The sequence below is a fragment of the Chrysemys picta genome, chromosome 2, assembly GCF_011386835.1.
Source record: "Chrysemys picta bellii isolate R12L10 chromosome 2, ASM1138683v2, whole genome shotgun sequence".
NCBI lineage: Eukaryota > Metazoa > Chordata > Testudines > Emydidae > Chrysemys > Chrysemys picta.
In genome coordinates, this window is record NC_088792.1 from 79,488,918 (window position 1) to 79,510,797 (window position 21,880).

The 21,880-nt window shown below is 43.8% G+C and overlaps 1 protein-coding gene across 1 annotated transcript in view; it reads left to right on the forward strand.

The window, feature by feature from the left end:
• Positions 1–240: 240 nt before the first annotated feature.
• The window catches only part of POMGNT2 (protein O-linked mannose N-acetylglucosaminyltransferase 2 (beta 1,4-)), a 140,389-nt gene continuing 118,749 nt past the window's right edge, over positions 241–21,880 (forward strand). The window contains exon 1 of the mRNA XM_065583565.1: positions 241–318. The gene's annotated coding sequence lies outside the window, so the exon portion shown is untranslated. The remainder of the gene's footprint in view (positions 319–21,880) is intronic.

Consider the following 21,880-nt stretch of genomic DNA (forward strand, 5'->3'; position numbering starts at 1 on the left):
TAAATATATATATTTAATACATAATTCCATGGCCATTGCAGATTAAAATAAAACTCTTAATTTCATTTTAACTGTTTCAGATTTACCCAGCGTGTCTGATACATGCGGAAGCCCTGAGAGTGTACTACACCAGACACTGCATTTGAAGTGCAAATATTCCAACAGAAGCTTCAATGGATGCCAGCAGGAAAGGAGTTTTTAAAGAAAAGAAATTCTCCTCTTTTCTCTCCAGGGGAAAATTGCTTCCTGACAGCTCTGTTTTGATCTTTGCTGTAGTTCACCTCCACTGACAGACTTCGAGCTATTACAGTGTATGAGGTAAACAGACAATTGTAAAAAGTAATATTTAATATCTATACTTCATGCTTCTATAGCACCTTTTGTCTAAGGATCTTGTAACTCTTTACAGACATAAATGAATTATTTTTCATAAACTCCAGTGTCCATGCTAATATTGTTAGAGGTGTATTAAATATTTATTATCTGCAACCTACAATGCCACTGATCATGGGGTACTGTTGAGTCTCCTGTGGACAGCAGCAAGAGCAAAGGGGGTTGCTCTCCAGGTTCTTCCACTCCTTCCTTGCTGAGCATTCTCAGCGGTGGTGCTGGATGCTATCATGTGGATTTCCATCTTGCCTCCCCTCTTATTCAGTTAGTACACAGGGCTGTTAGGAGGATTTGCAGGAGTAAGTTGCAGCAGTGTTTCTAGTCTGTTGGCAACAACCAGCTCTACATTGCTAGCTCACATGACAAGGCCAGTGCTGTTGAACACCTAGCTGAATGTCTGAGGGAGAATGAGGCCTGGATGAGAATTAGGTGGCTGAAGCTCAGCCAGATAAGAGTGAGGTGATGCTAGCAGGTTAGGGGTGGCAACCAGAAGATATGGCAAAAATTATATCTTCCTCTTAATACTGAGGATGGGTGCCTGCCATTTGTTGGTTTGCAATCTCGGGGTTATTATTGAATTCCTACCTGCCATTACACAAAGAGCAGCAATTTCTAGGAAGTCCTTTTCTCATCTTTTGCTAGCCAGATGTCAGGGACTGCAGGTCTTAAACCTGGGTCTACAGGACTTGTAGGAGCTAGTAAGCACCAACCTGCCACCCAGCAACCTGCCAACATTTGCTAGGACAGAAGCTGAAACCTGATAGAGGACTCCAGTCCTGGAACCTGATTGGCAGGATGCTAGGGATCCTGATTGGTCCACAGCTCCTATTTAAACTCAGCACAGATCCAGGCCTATTGTCCATGTAAACTGTCATGACTAGGATGTGGGTGGTCTGACCTAGTGATCAAACAGGAGTTGGGCTGGGTCAGCTACCAGGAGTTCAGCATTCCTAACCCCCCCCCCCCTCACCATGGTAGGATTTCCTCTGGTTCTTGACTGATGCATTCAGATTTGCTGGTGATTCCAAGAATGTGATCTACATCACCTGCCACCTGAAGGTCACGGCAGCCTCCCAAGTGTCAGATCCCTTGACCAAAGCCTGCTCCTTCAGCCAAGCTGGCAATGCCTGGATGCCAGTGAAGGGCCCGCCCTCCAGGCCATCTGCAGCTGCTGTGAGAGCGGGAACTCTGCAGTGCCTGCAAGGTTCAACCCCAGGCGCTGGCCTCCAGAGCTGGGCTGGCAGAGGGGCACAGCTGCAGAAGCCCATGTGGCTGCCAGGCCCCTCTTCATCTTGGATCCACCCTGCTCTGGACTGTGTGCCCTGTGCTTCCTGATACTGCTCCCCTGGCTTGATTTCCTGGTATCCTGACCCGGCCTGATTCTGGTTACTGATCAGTGGTTCTGCTCTCAAGTTTGTCTTCTGCCGCTGATCTCCTGGTAACCTGAACCTGCCTGCCTCCTGATGCTCGACTCTCGGTTTGCCCTCTGGCCTGTCTTGGATGCTGACCTCCCAGTATCTGACCCAGCCTGACTCCTGCTTTGACCACTAGGTCAGACCAGTGGAGCTGGAACAATTTTTATAGTGGGGTGCTGAAGGCAGAAGCCATGTATTTGGTGTCTGTTATTACTACTTCAAGCCAGCACCCCTCGTTCCAGCACCTATGGTTCAGACCACTCATGTCTCGGTGGTGAAACGAGGAGATTGTGACAGTTTCTTTTGGATGCAGACCCTTGTTACTGTAATACATGCATTTTGTCACTTTGAGATTAGATTACTGTAATGTGCTCTATATTGGGTTATACTTTAAGTCATACCAGAAACTGTAGCTAGTGCAAAATGCAGTAGCTCTCTCACCATAAGCACATGACAGCCATGTTACAGGATCTATTATTGGTTTCCAGATGGTATTGGTTATGATAAGTAAAGTTTTAAATGGTTGGAACCTGCCTACATGAGAGATCACCTCTCTTCTCATGCAGTGCCTTACCATGGAGGTAGGGTGACCAGATCACCCAAGACAAATATCGGGACGCGGGGGGAGGGTGGTTGGGGGGACGCGGGGGGGGGGGCGTGGCGGGGGGGCGGGGCCAAAAAAAAAAAAACCTTCCTCCGCAAGCGCTGGAGGGAGGCCCGGGAGACTCAGGGGAAGCGCGGGGCCGGGGTGAGTAACAGTCCGGCCTGGTCCCTTGCAGGCAGGACTCAGTTGGGTGGTTGGGAGAGGAGGGGGGCGGCCCGCGGGGCCAGGCGGCGGCTGTTCTCACCCCCGGCCAGCGGGACTCGGGAGCAGCCGCTGCTGCAGCTCCCACTGCCGCGGGGGCAGGAAGCGGCCATGGCGCTCCGCGGCTGCAGCTCTGGCGCCCCCGAACCCCCCGAGCCGGGGCCTGCTGCGGGGACCCAGCAGCGCGTACGCTGCGCCCAGCCCCTGGCCAGCGTCTGGGCTGCTGCCCAGCTGGTGCTATCCCGCGGCGGCTCCGGAGTGGGGGCAGCAGGCCCCAGCCCCCCCGTCCCGCAGGGGAACGAACGGGGCTGGGCTGCCGATGCCTCCGCCCCGGGGCCGCCGCGGGATAGCACCAGCTGGGCAGCAGCCCAGACGTGACTGGCCAGGGGCTGGGCCCAGCGTGCGCGCTGCTGGGTCCCCGCAGCAGGCCCCGGCTCGGGGGGTTCGGAGGCGCTGCAGCCGCGGAGCGCCATGGCCGCTTCCTCCCCCGCGGCAGTGGGAGCTGCAGCAGCGGCTGCTCCCGAGTCCCGCTGCCCGGGGGGACAACAACAGCCGCCGCCTGGCCCCGCGGGCCGCCCCCCTCCTCTCCCAACCACCCAACTGAGTCCTGCCTGCTCGGGGCCAGGCCGGACTGTTACTCACCCCGGTCCCGCGCTTCCCCTGTGTCTCCCGGGCCTCCCTCCAGCGCTTGCGGAGGGAGGGGGAATGGTGAGCCCGGGGAAGAGGCGGGGATTCAGGGAGGGAGCCAATCGGGGGAGGAGGGGGCGGAGTCGGGGCGGGGGGGTGTGTGCGAGTACTTCCGGGCTCTAGGCTCCGGGGCATTTCCTTGTTTGTCCAGTGTCCCGACCGCACGTCGGTCGGGACGCGGGACAAACAAGGAAATATCGGGACAGTCCCGATAAAATCGGGACGTCTGGTCACCCTACATGGAGGTGCCTGGTCTGGAGCCTTCTTGTTACAAAATTGGCAGGACATTTTCTGTGAGGAGTTCTCAACTTTGCAGTTTGCCTGCCTTTTGGTCTAAATAGTACAAATCTGTCGATCTCCAAGCATGCTACCAGACTCATCTGTCTAGCCCCAGGGTCTGAAGGAGGATGGGTGTTGAACCAGAAGCAGACCCCAGACCCTTTCTGTTTGGAAAGATGTAATGAGGCTCTCCCATCTCAATCACATATACATTTTAAAACCTTAAGCTGTTAAAATATTTTCTTTTAGTGCGAGAAGAAGGTAAAACTACTCCCAGGCCAAAAATCCTTTCACCAACTTGGTGAGGGGTTAAAAGCCTGATCAACGGAAAATTTCCTTTTGACCCCTAGGAAAGATGGCCTGCTACTTCCATGCACCAAACTGACTGTTACCCCTTTAACTTATTACATTCCTTGTTGATATCTAGGTTTTGCTTAAACACACACTACTATTAGGTCTCATGAAAAAATTTCCCTCCAACTGTTCCTTGATGGATAATTGGATTTGGACTAAGTGACGTTTTTAATGAAAAATGTCCACTTTCCATTGGATCAGTTTTTGTTGGTGAGATAGACAAACTTTTGAGCTTACAAAGAGTTCTTCTTCTTATCACCCACCTTGTCTCTCTAATATCCTGGGACCAATATGGCTACAACAACTCTGCTTTCAATTGAAAATTTTAAGTAGTTGTCAAAAACTTTCCAGACAACTTTTTAGAATTTTCACCTGGAAATTTTCCGTTATTCAACCAAATGTCGAAATTTTCCACAGAAAATTTCAGGGAAAACATTTCTGTTTTCATTGAAGTTTTCCATGGGGAACTTTCCCCCGCCCCATTTTCTGACTAGTTCTAAATACTACCTAACTTGACAAAGTGGAAATCTATTTAATTTATTCCTTGCTCAAATAAAATAACTCTCATGTATTTATTACAATTTTGTAGCACAAATATTATAACCTTGGCATGTTACAAAATTTAAAAATATTCAGTACAACATTTTGACCATTAATTTATTACTTGAACTGCTACACAAATACCACAATTCACATCCCTCCACCCTGTTAACCAGCTCATCAACCCACCTTCTTGTAGTGTTTCCAAGTGTCTGGTTTTCAACCGGAATGCCTGGTCAAAAAGCAACCCTGGTGGCTCTGATCAGCACCGCCGACCGGGCCACTAAAAGTCCCATCGGCGGTGCTGCAGGGCTAAGGCAGGCTAGTCCCTACCTGTCCTGGCACCACGCTGTGCCCCGAAAGCAGCCAGCAGCAGGTCCGGCTTCTAGGCGGGGGGGCCATGGGGCTCCACGCGTTGCTCCCGCCCCGAGCACCAGCTCCAGTGGCCGGGAACCACGGGCAATGGGAGCTGGGGGGCGAGAGCAGTGCATGGAGCCTCCTGGCCCCACCCCACCTAGGAGCCAGACCTGCTGGCACTTCCAGGACGCGGTGCCAGGATAGGTAGAGAGCCTGCCTTAGCGCTGCTGCACCGCTGCCCGAGAGCCTCCCAAAGTAAGCCTGGCCCCAACCCCGAGCCCCAACCCCTTGCCCTGAGCCCCCCCAAACCTGGAGCCCCCTCCTGCACCACAAACCCCTCATCCCCAGAGCCTGCACCCCCAGCCCAGAGCCCGTACCCTCTCCTGCACCCCAACCCCCTGCCTCAACCCACAGCCCCATCCTGCACTCTGAATCCCTTGGCCCCACCCCCCAGCCTGGAGCCCCCTCCTGAACCCCAAACCTCTCATCCTTAGCCTCACCCCAGAGCCTGCACCCGTAGCCATAACCCTCACCCCTCCTGCACCACAACTCCCTGCACCCTGAACCCCTCATTTCTGACCCCACCCCAGAGCCTGCACCCCCAGTTAGAGCCCCCACTCTCTCCCGCCCCCCAACCCCCTGCCCCAGCTCAGTGAAAGTGAGTGGGGGGGTGAGCGAGCCACCGAGGGAGGGGGAATGTAGTAGGTGGGAGCGAGGCCTCAGGGAAGGGGTGGGGCAGGGGCGGGGCCTCAGGAAAGGGGCCAGGCTAGGATGTTCAGTTTTGTGTGATTAGAAAGTTGGCAACCCTACCTTCTTGCCAGATGTCCACCAGAAAACGTGGGCTTTGCTATTTGCTCAGAGTTCACAAACTGGGCTCTGGTCAATCCAGGGAGAAGCAAGTTTCAAAGTCAAGGGTTTTTCCGCAGATATGGTCTTACCAGGAGCCTCTTCCCATTTAACTGAGAGGAGGCCAGACCAGGGACTTCTGGTGCTCACAACTGTGGGGAAAATGAGGTTTCCTAAGTAACTAGTTCCCAAACCATTTAGGGCTTTATGTAGTGAAGCCAATGCTTATTTAAGGTACCTATCAACTGAGCACTTTATTGCATTTATCTTCACATCACCATTGTGAGGGAGGAAAGTACTGTTATTCTCGTTTTACAGATGGGGAAGTGGGACATAGAGACCAAGTAACTTGCTGATAGTTACAAGGACATAGGCAGCAGAGTAGCAAATTGAGCACCCAGCTCTCGTAAATGCTAAGCTACCACCCTAACCATGGGACCACCAACCTTAAAGCCTTCCCCCTGAAAACCCATTCACAATGCAGAATATGGACTAATAGTGTAACGTACATGCTCTTTGTGTGATGCACTACTTAGGAAATGAGCAGCCCAAAGCTAACCTAAAGCTATGTCCCCTAATTCAGGTCTGCCTAGCTGTCTCAAACAGATCATCAAGTTTAATTTTATAACCTTCAGCTAATTTAAATACTTCAGTCATTTCACCTCCTAGTTTTCTTCTCTGAAGACTAAATCTCAGTTCTGTTGGTCTCTTGTCATATATAAACCTTTCCATTACATTCATGTTACTGGAGTTGTCTGTACAGTACTTTATTCAATTTTATCTTTTTTTAAAATATGGTGACCAAAACTGGTCACATTTACATCCTATTAGCTTTCTTTACTGCTGCTGTACTTGGACACAAAATTAAGTGTTAAATCTATCAATACCATGACTATTTTCATCTACCATAGTAACAAATTTAGTGCCATTTAAACTGTTCTTTAGCTCAGGCAATACTTCTACTCAAGTACATCATATTACACATGCCTAAGAGTTTTTATTCTTTGTGGGGGGGGTTGTTGTTTTGTTTGGGCTTTTTTTTTTTTTAACTGATCAGTTCCTGACTTTACCTTATTTCTGCTGTGCTGTTATAGGTGGTTTGAAAGAAGTTATAAAACATGATGTCTATTTCAGTAAAACTAACCTTACATTCATTAGACTTTCAACAAAACAAAACAAAAAAAGGGTAATAGCAAAATTAAATAACAGGAGGGTCAAATACTATTAAATCCCTCCAAGTTGCCAAAGGCCTTATATTGGCAATGAATGGTAAATAGCTTTAAGGTAAATTTTCCCATTTAATCTTAAATATGCACTGTTCTTCACAGATCCTGCAAGAAGTAGTAATTATGTTGATTATACATTGTAAAAACAAATTTGCTATCAGTTTGTTTTGGTAAATGGGTTCCCCCGCCCACAGCCAGTTTATTTCAGGTGCAACATGTAATGGACCAAAGAAAAGTTTTCAAATGGCAATAAAGGTGTATTTTAAGCATTTCATTGTGCAACCAGAATGCCTATGAGTTTATATTTTGTAATAATTATTCCTGAACACTTACTTTTAAAAAATTGTCCTTATTAGTCAGTAGCTGCAAATAATTTCCATAATACAATTTTGGAATTGGCTTCAGCATGTAGCATTTTCAATTTAGAGAAAATATTTCACCAGTGCTAAGTCCTAAGTGCTAATTTGTGTATTTTGATTTTATTTCCCAAGTTAAGGTGTTTTTCCTTCTTTTGATTCAGGAAGAAGTATTGAATAGAGGGGTGTGTCTTGACATTTTTATTGGTTTAAATTGTATGTGAACACCAACCTACAAATGAACACTGAAGTCAATGGCGATTTTGCCTGAATAAGGACTTCAGGATTTGGCCCAGACAAATTAGGCTTGAAATAATTTCTCTCTCTCTCCCTAGAATCTTGGTGCCAGGAACAGAGCTAATCATCTCCTTTGGGGGAAACACCATTTTATAAAAAAGGAATGTAATCACACAGGAAGAAGCTATGATATGTCTTGGGATTAGTGAATGCCTCTTTAATTGAGGTTTAGTAAAAGGCAGCAGTTCTGGCATTATTTTTATTCACCTAGTGGAAAATTATTGGAGCATATTTCATATAATTAGGATCAAGGATGAATTTGGCATCATGTACAGCAAATACCCCTGAACACTAATCTGGTTTAGTTGGCATGATTGCCAATGCTTGTCTTGTGGGGAGTATAATGGCAACAATTACCCTGGCGAGACAGAACAGAAATAGGAGGTAGCAAAACTGTGTTGTCTTGTATCCAAATACAGAGCGACTAGTGACCTCATGCAATGATACAGCACAACTGTCTCAAACTAATTAATTATGTTTAGCTTTCCTGGGAGTTGGGTCTTTCCCTGATGAGCACTGAACATTACTTTCTTTTTCCCCCACCACACTTGAAACCCCACATTTCTTCTGCTATCTAAGAAGGACTGAAAAGACTATACTTGGAGACTGTCAACTGAGCTATTTAAGCAGTGTGAGGCTAAGGGTGCGATCCATAAAGGTACTTAGATGCCTAAGTCCATGTTTTAGACACCACTGCGATCCACAAAACTCCTGCTTGGCTGCCACCTGATCTGGCAAATGCCTCAACTCACTTAGTGCCTAAATTTTTTTCCTCTGGACATGTATGCTGCAGCCTCACACTAGGCACCTATCTCCTGCCTGAGCATGTGCACTGGTGCTTTATGATAGGTGTCCAGATGCCTCTCTCCTGCCTAAGCCCCAGAGCTATTCACAAACCAGGAAAGAGGGGCAGTCGGCCACCTACATCGCATGCAAGGGCCCAATCTAGTAGTCATGCTCAGAGGGTGCCTACTGAATCAAGTTCACATAAAACACCCAGGGAGCAATGGGGAGACCTTCCGTATAATCTTTAGCCTATTGGATCAAGTATTTACACAGGATGTGGGAGACCTCCAATTTAAGGCAGGAGAAGGGATTCGATCTGGGATCTCTCAGGCCATAGCATTCATTAGGCTACAGAGTCATTCTAACTCATTCATTGGCCCAATTAATATTTAAGTAGTCCATTGTTTAATCACAGTGGAACAACTTCAGTAGGGGAGATTGCAGGAGTCCCACATTAGAGTATTCATAGCCTTGGGGTTAGAGCATGCTCTTTAATGGTGGCATACCTAGTTCAAATCCCGTCTCCCGCTCAGGAGAAGAGGGACTTTACCTGGGGTGTCCCACATGTAGGCTAAAGGTTATAAGGGTGCTTCTCCCCATGCCCCAGCTGTTTTGTTTCAAGTCCTGCATGCAGTTTAGCCAATCTATCTTCTCCCAGTTTATGGAACACATGCAGAGCTAGGCACCTCTCTGAAGCCTGGACTTAGGTGTCTCTCTCTGAGAGAGGGGCAGGGCTTAGGATGCCTTCCTCTTAGGTGGCTCCCTGCCTTGTGTGCTGGCTTTGGGGGATCTCTTAGGTGTCTATATCTCCCCGTTCATTGTGTAGGAGGCTAGGCACCTAACTTGGCTTTGTTTTGTTTCTGTGATTTTCGAGGCACCTAAAAGTTAGGCATCAAAACGCTCAGCATTGCAACACCCAAATCTCTTTGTGGATTCCACCCAAAGTTTAGTCAGTTTGAGGGGCTGCTGTTGAGTGGCATTCCTTCCCTTTTCAGAGCTGACCAGTGCACTGCCTCAGCAGCACTTGCAGCAACTGTTGGCCTGGGGAATCAGACTGAGACCAAGACCAAGACTATAGAATCATAGAATATCAGAGTTGGAAGGGACCTCAAGAGGTCATCTAGTCCAACCCCCCGCTCAAAGCAGGACCAATTCCCAGCTAAATCATCCCAGCCAGGGCTTTGTCAATCCGGGCCTTAAAAACCTCCAAGGAAGGAGACTCCACCACCTCCCTAGGTAACGCATTCCAGTGTTTCACCACCCTCCTAGTGAAATAGTTTTTCCTGATATCCAACCTGGACCTCCCCCACTGCAACTTGAGACCATTGCTCCTTGTTCTGTCGTCTGCCACCACTGAGAACAGCCGAGCTCCATCCTCTTTGGAACCCCCCTTCAGGTAGTTGAAGGCTCCTATCAAATCCCCCCTCATTCTTCTCTTCTGGAGACTAAACAATCCCAGTTCCCTCAGCCTCTCCTCATAAGTCATGTGCTCCAGACCCCTAATCATTTTTGTTGCCCTCCGCTGGACACTTTCCAATTTTTCTACATCCTTCTTGTAGTGTGGGGCCCAAAACTGGACACAGTATTCCAGATGAGGCCTCACCAGTGTCGAATAAAGGGGAACGATCACGTTCCTTGATCTGCTGGCAATGCCCCTACTTATACAGCCCAAAATTCTGTTAGCCTTCTTGGTAACAAGAGCACACTGTTGACTCATATCCAGCTTCTCGTCCACTGTGACCCCTAGGTCCTTTCCTGCAGAACTGCTACCTAGCCATTCGGTCCCTAGTCTGTAGCAGTGCATGGGATTCTTCCGTCCTAAGTGCAGGACTCTGCACTTGTCCTTGTTGAACCTCATCAGGTTTTTTTCGGCCCAATCCTCTAATTTGTCTAGGTCCCTCTGTATCCGATCCCTACCCTCTAGTGTATCTACCACGCCTCCTAGTTTAGTGTCATCTGCAAACTTGCTGAGAGTGCAGTCCACACCATCCTCCAGATCATTAATAAAGATATTAAACAAAACCGGCCCCAGGACCGACCCTTGGGGCACTCCGCTTGAAACCGGCTGCCAACTAGACATGGAGCCATTGATCACTACCCGTTGAGCCCGACGATCTAGCCAGCTTTCTATCCACCTTACAGTCCATTCATCCAGCCCATACTTCTTTAACTTGGCGTCAAGAATACTGTGGGAGACGGTATCAAAAGCTTTGCTAAAGTCAAGGAATAACACATCCACTGCTTTCCCCTCATCCACAGAGCCAGTTATCTCATCATAGAAGGCAATTAGGTTAGTCAGGCACGACTTCCCCTTCGTGAATCCATGCTGACTGTTCCTGATCACTTTCCTCTCCTCTAAATGTTTCATAATTGATTCCTTGAGGACCTGCTCCATGATTTTTCCAGGGACTGAGGTGAGGCTGACTGGCCTGTAGTTCCCCGGATCCTCCTTCTTCCCTTTTTTAAAGATGGGCACTACATTAGCCTTTTTCCAGTCATCTGGGACCTCCCCCGATCGCCATGAGTTTTCAAAAATAATGGCTAATGGCTCTGCAATCTCACCCGCCAACTCCTTTAGCACCCTCGGATGCAGCGCATCCGGCCCCATGGACTTGTGCACGTCCAGTTTTTCTAAATAGTCCCGAACCACTTCTTTCTCCACAGAGGGTTGGTCACCTTCTCCCCATGCTGTACTGCCCAGTGCAGCAATCTGGGAGCTGACCTTGTGCGTGAAGACAGAGGCAAAAAAATCATTGAGTACATTGGCTTTTTCCACATCCTCGGTCACTAGGTTGCCTCCCTTATTCAGTAAGGGGCCCACACTTTCCTTGATTTTTTTCTTGTTGCCAACATACCTGAAGAAACCCTTCTTGTTACTCTTAACATCTCTTGCTAACTGCAACTCCAAGTGGGATTTGGCCTTCCTGATTTCACTCCTGCAAGCCTGAGCAATATTTTTATACTCCTCCCTGGTCATTTGTCCAATCTTCCACTTCTTGTAAGCTTCTTTTTTGCGTTTAAGATCAGCAAGGATTTCACTGTTTAGCCAAGCTGGTCGCCTGCCATATTTACTATTCTTTCTACACATCGGGATGGTTTGTTCCTGCAACCTCAATAAGGATTCTTTAAAATACAGCCAGCTCTCCTGGACCCCTTTGCCCTTCATGTTATTCTCCCAGGGGATCCTGCCCATCTGTTCCCTGAGGGAGTCAAAGTCTGCTTTTCTGAAGTCCAGGGTCCGTATTCTGCTGCTCTCCTTTCTTCCTTGTGTCAGGATCCTGAACTCGACCATCTCATGGTCACTGCCTCCCAGGTTCCCATCCACTTTTGCTTCCCCTACTAGTTCTTCCCTGTTTGTGAGCAGCAGGTCAAGAAAAGCTTTGCCCCTAGTTGGTTCCTCCAGCACTTGCACCAGGAAATTGTCCCCTACACTTTCCAAAAATTTCCTGGATTGCCTGTGCACCGCTGTAATGCTCTCCCAGCATATATCAGGGTGATTAAAGTCTCCCATGAGAACCAGGGCCTGCGATCTAGCAACTTCTGCTAGTTGCCAGAAGAAAGCCTCATCCACCTCATCCCCCTGGTCTGGTGGTCTATAGCAGACTCCAACCACGACATCACCCTTGTTGCTCCCACTTCTCAACTTTATCCAGAGACTCTCAGGTTTTTCTGCAGTTTCATACTGGAGCTCTGAGCAGTCATACTCCTCTCTTACATACAACGCAACTCCCCCACCTTTTCTGCCCTGCCTGTCCTTCCTGAACAGTTTATATCCATCCATGACAGTACTCCAGTCATGTGAGTTATCCCACCAAGTCTCTGTTATTCCAATCACATCATAGTTCCCTGACTGTGCCAGGACTTCCAGTTCTCCCTGCTTGTTTCCCAGGCTTCTTGCATTTGGGCAGTGAACAGTCTAGGAGATAAATGCTAGTGCTCTAGTCTAGGAGATACATTTCCTTGTTTTAAAGCAGGTATAAATTATATGTATACGTGCCAGGCTAGAGTGTTTTTTGTTTGTTTGTTGCTAAAGAAAGTTGCAACCTTTTGAACAACTAATCAAAGCTTTCTGTTTCCTTTACCCATTCATTATGGAATATGGTAATAGAAATATGCTAATGAGATATATAGGTTCGGTACAGTGAAGATTCAGTCATGCTTGGTTTCCTAAGTCATTAGTAAATAATTGCAAAATAACATCTTATATTGTTTCCTTAGACACAAGCAATAATTTGGGAAGAAAGGATTTAGGCCAAAATTTTCAAAAATGGACACTAATTTTTGGTGTCCAAATTCAAACATTCAAGTAGGTGCTGAACATCTGCAATTCCAGTTAAAGTCAATGGGAGCTGCATGTACTCAGCACATTGGAAAATGATGTCTTAGGCTGGGCACTCAAAAGCAATGGCTACTCTTGAAAAACGTCAGCCCTTATGAACACAAATTATATAATTTTAGCTGAAAGCCTGGATCAAAGTTCCTGTTCATTTTTTTAATGTTGATTAAAAATTTTTAACCTGATGCAAACCAAAGAAAATCAAAGGGATGCAGCTAGATACACAAGATAATATTGATAAAGTACATAAATGAACTCAGAAGTAGAATATGCCTATTGATTGGATAATATACTACCTTTGGATTTAATATATATATACATACACCTCTGTTGCCACATATGCTGAGTTCTGATTATACATAATATATATCCCATAATATTCATTTCCCCACCTGCCTTTCACAACGTGGCTAAGCAGATGATGTACATTAGCCTGCACCCATTCAAGCTAATGTGCTCGAACAGGCAACTGTTTTTCTTGGCAACACTCCAAAAATGATATTGGCTAGTGGTTGTTTATCATGTGTATGAACAGCAGCTTCTTTGCAACTCAGCCTGGAGATCATTCCTTTAACTCTAACATCACCCATCCCTTATAACAATACTGTAAGATTTTACAGTAATGGTCAAACTTGTTACAGTACATGATAGTATTATTCATGCCTTTTTTACTGTGACTGTTGAACAGAGTAATCTATTGTGTTCCAATAGCAATCTAAACTCTGAGGTAACACTACTACACTCTAGAATCTGATTTTCTAATCTTGGCTCAGGTATATTTGACAACTTGTCTACACATGAAAATTAATCTGGAATATGGCAGGCAGATTAAATATCCCTGATTAACTCCATGTATGGATGCTTATTTTGCATTAAGAGTGCCCTTATTCTGAATTAGCTTAATCTGTAAACTAATTTGGAACAAGGTACTCATTGCAGAATAAGAGAGTCCACACATGGAATTAATAGCTATTCCAGACTAACTCCCCATGTAGACCAGCCATTAGTGTAATGTATGGATTATAAAAACTTCCCCCAACCTCCATTAACAACTTTAATATTATAAGGAACTTCAGGTAAAAGTTCCTGGTAAATCCTGCTCTCATTTACAACCAGGCAATTCCATTACGGTGTACAAGTGCGTGGGAGCACAGGATTTGGCCCTCCATCACCAAGAAAACTGATCAGAGCTGCTTACTGATCAGGTGGAATCTGAGTCCCACTGCTTACTTCTCTCTTCCTATAAATGCATCTGTTAGGAAGGATAAAATCTGTTCATCTAAATCAACACTGACCTGAACACTCACTCACAACTTGAACCAAACTGAATTATTTCTAAGATTCATAAGAGTTTCCTGATGGAAATAGAAGAGCCCAAATACAGTGAAAGAGGATGTTCTCATGGTACTTCCAGCTTAGTTTCCAGACCCAAAAGTATAAGAACATAAAAACAGCCATAGTGGGTCAGACCAAAGGTCCATCTAGCCCAGTATCCAGTCTTCCAACAGTGCCAACGCCAGGTGCCCCAGAGGGAATGAACAGAACAGGTAATCATCAAGTGATCCATCCCCTGTTGCCCATTCCCAGCTTCTGGCAAACAGAGGTTAGGGACACCATCCCTGTCCATCCTGGCTAACAGCCATTAATGGACCTATCCTCCATGAACTTACCTAGTTCTTTTTTGAAATAGGTAAGTATCTGAATTTTTTTTCAGCTTATCTGAACTGAATCTGTTGGACCTTTTGAAGTTCTCCTGGCACTACATCTACAGCTTGGGCTTGAACTTGCACCCCTTGGAACCAATGGGAGATTTACTTTTGCCTTAATGGGAAATGTTTGATTATTGAAATATGGACTCCACTAAAATGCATGTGTAGATTACATCAAAATATGTGGAAAGCTCTAAAAAAGGTAAGAGCAAGAACAGTTCTTAGAAATGGGTTAGTTGTAGTCAAACAGCAAACCTCAGCAAGGACGTGTTCAGTGATAAACAATTATCTTGCATTGAATCTTGTGCCTAGTCAACACTCCATTTATTGACTGTGCAGCTGTTACTGGGATTGCCAAAGCATACACCTATTAAAAAGCAGTATCAATATACTGTGCAATGATAATGATAGAGGTGGCCAAGGAGTATTGTTTTGTGCACCCATGATTTGCAAGATGTGGCTTGCCCACATTGACTATGTCTCCTGCAGGCTATGCTGGAATCAGAGCAGGAGAATTTATGCAGGCCTGAACTGAAGTGTTTGCAATAAACACACTTTCCATTTGAGTTAATGCACAAGATTAACAAAGCTCTAAAATTACCTGTGATCATGTGTGAGATCCTTGTCTGTTTCCAGTACCAGACTTCAACATTTTTGTCACTAATAAGGAGTGAATCTGTCAATTAATTACCATCTTTCAATTAATTGTAATTGTGACTTACCTTTCCCTAAAGAAATTATTGTGCAATATAAACAGCAGTACCACAGAACTAGATCTGTTACTTCCTTAGGGTTTTGCTGACAGTGTGTTTGCTACCAAACAGATGTCCCACTTTTCTTCAGGTAATGGACAGAAGCACCTAATGGGTAATTCAAGACAGACATCTCTACTCCAGCATCTCATTGACTGACACTCAGCTTTGTTCTTATCTTGTCAAATTAGCTCAGTGTGCTATTGATGGTTTTGTTACCTGATAGTCTCAATGGAGATAGAAAGAACACTCATGTTTTCAAGTGGCTGTGTATATTCAGTGCAATGGCAACTAACAGGGGATAACTTTAAAAAGCTTCCTATTATAGTGTGCAGTCACCAACACATCACCCCCTCGTGGAAGGACACAGCATCATAAGAACTCTTCCTCTCTAGCACCGCCTCATGTCCTGGTTCCACATTGGTCTGCCAACTCCATGGCCTAACTTTCCAGCTAGATCAGCTCTCAGTCCAGACCTCTTCCAGGATTAGTGGAAGACAAATTAAATCTCAACTCAAAATAGCCATTTGGGTGTCAAAGTCCCTAATATAAACCCTAATCCTTCACAGAAACCCAAGGTCAATGTTACCAAGGTTAAGAACCTGACTTGGCCAGGTAGCTTGGGTTAGGCTGTGCTATCCTGTCCTGTCTTGGCTTCACCCAGAAATGGGGCTCGTAGTAAAAGGAAACAGACCTTTTTAGCTCACCTGTTGGGCTCTGATTGGCCTCTGCCTGCTCTTGGCCCTTCTAGGTGCCAGAGGACCAACTCTCTCTAGTTCTGCGTTCAGCTGATCTTGGGAGGTCTCTCTAGGCAACCCCTGGAGGTCTGAATTCACTGCTTTTCCTTTCATCAGGGAACCTTCTTAGGGCAAATTGTGCCAGGGTGGTGGGGCCTCTGGCAGAGGATAGCACATGGCTGGTCCATAGTCACTTGTCTTGGTTAAAACCAAGCTAATGACCAGCTGTTTACACACAATACTCTTCCCTGCTCATTAGAGAATAGAATTGTCAAGAATTGGGCACTTTCTGTAGCTTTCTAACTAAAATGGCTAAAAATGTATTGTAACCACTGAATTAATATTCATACCCAGAATGAAAGCCTCAGAAGCATCAGATCTGATGCTACATCCTGTAAGGCTTTTTTTGCAAACACACTTGTCCTATTATATCATTTGGCTTATCAATTTAATCTTCATAAACCTTATATTGTATAGGGCTGTGAGGTCCCAGAGGACTGGAGAGAACAAACTTAGTACTTATCTTTAAAAAGAGAAACAAAGAGGACCTGGATAATTAAACACCAGTCAGCCTATCTTAGACACCTGGAAAGATACTGGAATGAAGTAAGCACCTAGGATAATAAATTATAGCCAACATAGATTTTTCAAGAACAAATCATGCCAAACCACTCTCATTTCCTTCCTTGACAGGGTTACTGGCCTAGTGGTTGGGGAAAAGCTGCAGACATGATATATCTTGATTTTAGTAAGGCTTTTAACACAATTCCACATGACATTCTCAGAAGCAAACTAGAGAAATGTGATCTAACTGAAATTATTATAAGGTGGGTGCACACCTGGTTGAAAGACTATATTCAAATAATAGTTATCTATGGTTTGCTGTCAAACTGTGAGGACCTATCTAGTGGGGTCCCACTGGAGTCAGTCCAGGGTCCAGTACTAGTCAATATTTCCATTAATGACCTGATAATGGAGTGGAGAGTATGTTTATAAAATTTGCAGATGACACAAGGCTGGGAGGCATGTTGGAGGACAGGATTAGAATTCAAAATGACATTGAAAAATTGAAGAATTGGTCTGAAATCAACAAGATGAAATTAAATAAAGACAAGGAAAAAGTACTACATTTAGGAAGGAAAAATCAAACATGCAACTACAAAATGGAAAATAACTATCCAGGTGGTAGTACAGCTGAAAAGCATGTGGGGTTACAGTGGATCACAAATTGATCATGAGTCCGCAATGTTATACAGTTGTGAGAAGGGCCAATATTATTATGAGATGTAGTAACTGGAGTATTTTATATAATACATGGGACATAGTAATTGTCCTGCTGTACCTGGCACTGGTGAGGCCTCAGCTGGAGTTCTGTGTCTACGCTTTAGGAAGATGTGAACAAACTGGAGAGAGTCCAGAGGAGATCTACAAAAAATGATAAATGGTTTAGAAAACCTGACCTATGAGGAAAGGTTAAAAAAACTGGGCATTTTCAGTCTTGAGAAAAGAATACTGATGAGGGGAGACCTGATAACAGTCTTCAAATATGCTAAGGGCTGTTTCAGAGAGAATGGTGATCAATTGTTCTCCATGTCAACTGGAGATAGGACCAATGGTAGTGGGCTTAATCAAGCAAAGGAGACCTCAGATGTTAGGAAAAACTTTCAGCTATAAGGGGAATTAAGCTCTGGAATAGACATCCAAGGGAGGTTGTGGAATCTCCATCATCGGAGGTTTTAAAGAACAGGTTAGACAAACACATGTCAGGGATGTCAAGGTTTACCTGGTCCTGCCTCAGCACAAGATGCTGGACTTGATGGCTTCTTGAGCTCCCTTCCAGCTCTCCATTTCTACGAATCTGTGAAATAGAGTCTCCGCAGATTGTTTAGGCCTGGATTTTCAAACACTACCTGTGAAATGTGAACATGAAATTTGGTGTGTGCAACCTATAAAAATCCTGTAACTGTGCTTCCAGTCACTCTCTGGCTGTAAAAATGGACATTGCATAAACTAGGTTTTGGAAGATTGTTAGAAAGTTTGGCACTTAAATGTTTGTAAATCAGAACGCACTCAGTAGGTCAAATTCTCCACTCACCTACGTGCAGTCCCACTCATGATAACGGAATTTAGCTCCATATATCTTATTCCACTTAGCCAGGCATCTTTCTGAACAGTGGGAGCTCAGAACTTAAAAGGTTGAAACTCCCAGCATGGTACCTCATAGAAATAACATTTCCCTCCGTATTTCTTTCTAATAAGCAGCCAAACTTTGCTGGAAAGAAATTAAAACCTGCACCATTCTTGTGTGATTGCATTCTCAGTGCTTCATGTATTGACTTTTGATTTAAAGAGACTTTTGTTTGTTATTGTTTTACACTATTTTCAGATCTCTGCTAATGTGAAAGACTTTTTTTAAAGGAAGGATTCCCTGAAGGGGGGCATCAATTTCACCTGAACAATTGAGGGAAAAGTAGGCAGATAGTTAGATTAGATATTTCCTTAGATCTGGGTTTTACACTCTTTATCCCTGCCTGCAAGCAGCAATGTCAGTAGCAACAGCATCTAGTGTATACACCCTACAGCGTATTTCCATAACAGAACAAAACAAGGGGGCAAAATTAAATTTGAGTGGATGGTGTACATGAGCAATGAAAGGCTGTCTGACAGTAGAGACTAGACTGGATCTTTTAGTTGTTCATTTCCAGACAGTCTAAGTTTTTTGTTTTTATTCATTTTTTAAAGGTGTAAAGTGTTTTAGAGCAGATATAATATTGCTTTTGGGTATTAGATGGAGCACATTTCCAACCTTCATTCTCTTTTAACCAAGTTTGTTTGTTTGCAAATCTGTCTTTATTGTTAAAACAGATTTGTAACCTTTCTGTCTCCATGGGTACTGTATAAGCAGACCTATTACCTGAATGCTATTGTTCTACTTAATGTCACTGCAAACCTGTGGATGAAATAAAAATACAATATATAAAAAGTAAAGAAGGAACATGGAAGAGTCATTTGTTTGTCATCATCGCTTGCACTGCTTGGACCACCAGATGCCTCATAGTCTGATTTATCTTCCGTGCAACATACCAACAAACATTTTTTCTGAACCAAGAGAAAATCCTGAACTTCATGGTTCACAAAAGGGGCTTCCTGGGATCTTGTTTATTGTCTGATGGCAGGATCTCTTGAAATATTGCCTCACACCAACACACTATATTCATAAGGCTTGTAAAAGGCAGGGTTGGGTTGATGGTTGGCCTTTTTAGTTGATGTCAGCATGTTTGATTAGTGTCTTATTCACTCTAAACATTATGGTAGGCAAATTTTTTCTTGGCAATATGCCAACCATTGTTTAAAAAATTGACGTTGGCATTTTTAAGAAGGTAGGATTTATAACAAATGTTCATGTGTATTTACTATGCGCATAAGCTTTGTTCCATCATTTCCCAAAACTTGTAGATTGATCAGTTAATACACAGTGTCCAATCTGTAGGAGACAATATAGGGGGCAACTTTCTTAAATCCAAGTTTTCCTTGATCATTCGCTGGGTATTGCCACCTACATATTTCTTTTGCATTGTCAAAGAACCTTGTTGAAGTTCTAGAAATCCAATATTATTAATTCTCTAATAGGCAGGAACAACAATTTGGACGAGTTTTTCTATTTACATAGCTACTTTTGGCTTTCTTGGACTGAGAATTCATATTGTGGTTCAGTTTCACAACATCATATCAAAAATTGTAAAAAAAAGAAGAAGTCTTCTTGGCATGGTTGCCACCACATTGTGTGATGTAGCTGGGATTCACAGCTGGGATGAACTAGTAATCGATAAACTCATTATTTCCATTTTATATCTAAAGAAAACTTGCCTAAAATGTATCTTTCCTGACCAGCAAACTAATTGCTCTTAATCCAATATGTATAGATTGAATTGTTTCTTACTGCAAAGTGAATAAATTCATATATTTTAAGGCCAGAAAGGACCACTATAACCATTTAGTCTGACCTCTTGCTTAATACAGGCCATAGATTTTCACCCAATAATTACTGCAGTGGACTTAATTACTCTTTGCTATATAATATTGGCTATCAAATCCAGAATTCTGTTTAGTCCATTTGTAGCCCTTATTTAATAAGGCCCCTGCCATTTCTTGTTAGATAGATAAAGGTCCAGTATAGAGTTTCTTATCATTTAAATGAAACACCATGTTTAGCAAAGCTGTTAAATGATAACTGAAGGCAGACATCTTGATGAATAAATCAATGTTCATGAATAAATGATGTACGTGAGTGATAAAATGGTAGTTTAGTTTTTAATATTATTTCCTTCTTAGACCAACAAATGAGCCAGTTAGTGTCCATTGTAATTATGGTTATTGTGATGTGGACACTTTGGGTGAGATCCACAAAGGGACTGGTTTCAGAGTAGCAGCCGTGTTAGTCTGTATCTGCAAAAAGAACAGGAGTACTTGTGGCATCTTAGAGACTAACCAATTTATTTGAGCATAAGCTTTCATGGGCTACAGCCTACTTCATCGGATGCATGTAGTGGAAAATACAGTAGGAAGAGAGAGATATATACACAGAGAACATGGAACAATGGGTGTTACTATACACACACTATAAGGAGAGTGATCAGTTAAGGTGAGCTTTTATCAGCAGGAGAGGGGGAAAAACTGTTTGTAGTGATAGCAGAACTTGTACCTGCCTGAAAAGATTTTCTTTAGCCTAGACAAAGGTTTTTTATAGCCCCTGGGTTTTTTTAAATTTTATCTGACAACTGTAATGAAGTTTCTTATGGGAATTTTTGTAATTTATTTAATCTCTTACGGGTTGATACTTTAAAAAATATTTTCTCTCTATATATTAGCTGCTCCTGAGTGGTTTTCTGTATTTTCCCTTCGTGGTAACTGAGTCAGACTACAGGGTGACAGATTTCAGCCAGATGATGAAATCCAACATAATCCATCTCAAAAGGTGAAAATGTCCTGTAAAAGCTTCATTGACATTTTTGCCAGCATTCAGCTAAGGAGAATGTTTTATTGCCATCTTTGAAGAAAATTTTACTGGTACAAAAACTTCTGTGGGAAATATTATCAGCAGTTTGTGGAATCTCTGCAAACTTAAAGGGCAAATTTTGAGTGCTTTTAATCTTGCCGTGGTTTTTTGTTTTGTTTTTAAAAACAGATCTGGTTAAGTGCTGGTTATAATAAAAGACAATAAATGTATACACCAGAGTTTAACATAAAAATAGCACATAGCAGAGCCTGAACCTGCATTTCTTGCACAATTAAAACAGCCATTGACTTCACTGGACGTTTTGAGTGCTCAAGGAATGTGAGGTGTCGTACATAACTAATAACCTGTTTTCTTCAATTAATCTCCTTATCCAGAGATCTTTCTTTGCTGGGTCTGGAATACACATGCAATATGTTTTCGAATAACAATCCTCAATATTTCTGTTACTGGATGGGTCCCACACAGAACTTTTTTTATCCGTTTTTTTCAGTAATGATTGTCACTTTCATAACACTTCTAGGTCCTAATTCAAAAACCCATTGAAGTCAATGGCAAGACTCCTGTTGACTTGAATAAGCATTGGATCTGGCCGCTCCCATAGAAGAAATAAGACTATGAATACAGAATTCCAAAGATTTGACTGGAGGGTGTGACAGATGTGTAGCTTGACTCAGAGATCTGTTGGGGTAGCGTTTTCCAAAAGTAAAAACAAAAATCAGCTGTGTCAAATTTATCAGCCACTTAGATATTTTTCAATATGTACAGCAGGAAATAGCTTAGCGGCAGATCAGTTTCATATTAATCATATAATTAATAATTGTGTGTTAAGATTTTAAATCTGAGATTGCTAGCTTTGTAGTGGTACAAATCCATCAGTAAGTTACACCTATTGTGCAAAGTGCTATAGTAGTTTCACAGAGTGGAATGGAGAATCAGTAGCAAAAGGTTAGTATTTCTGTTTTCTGTTCAAAGCACTGCCTCATGCCCCTAC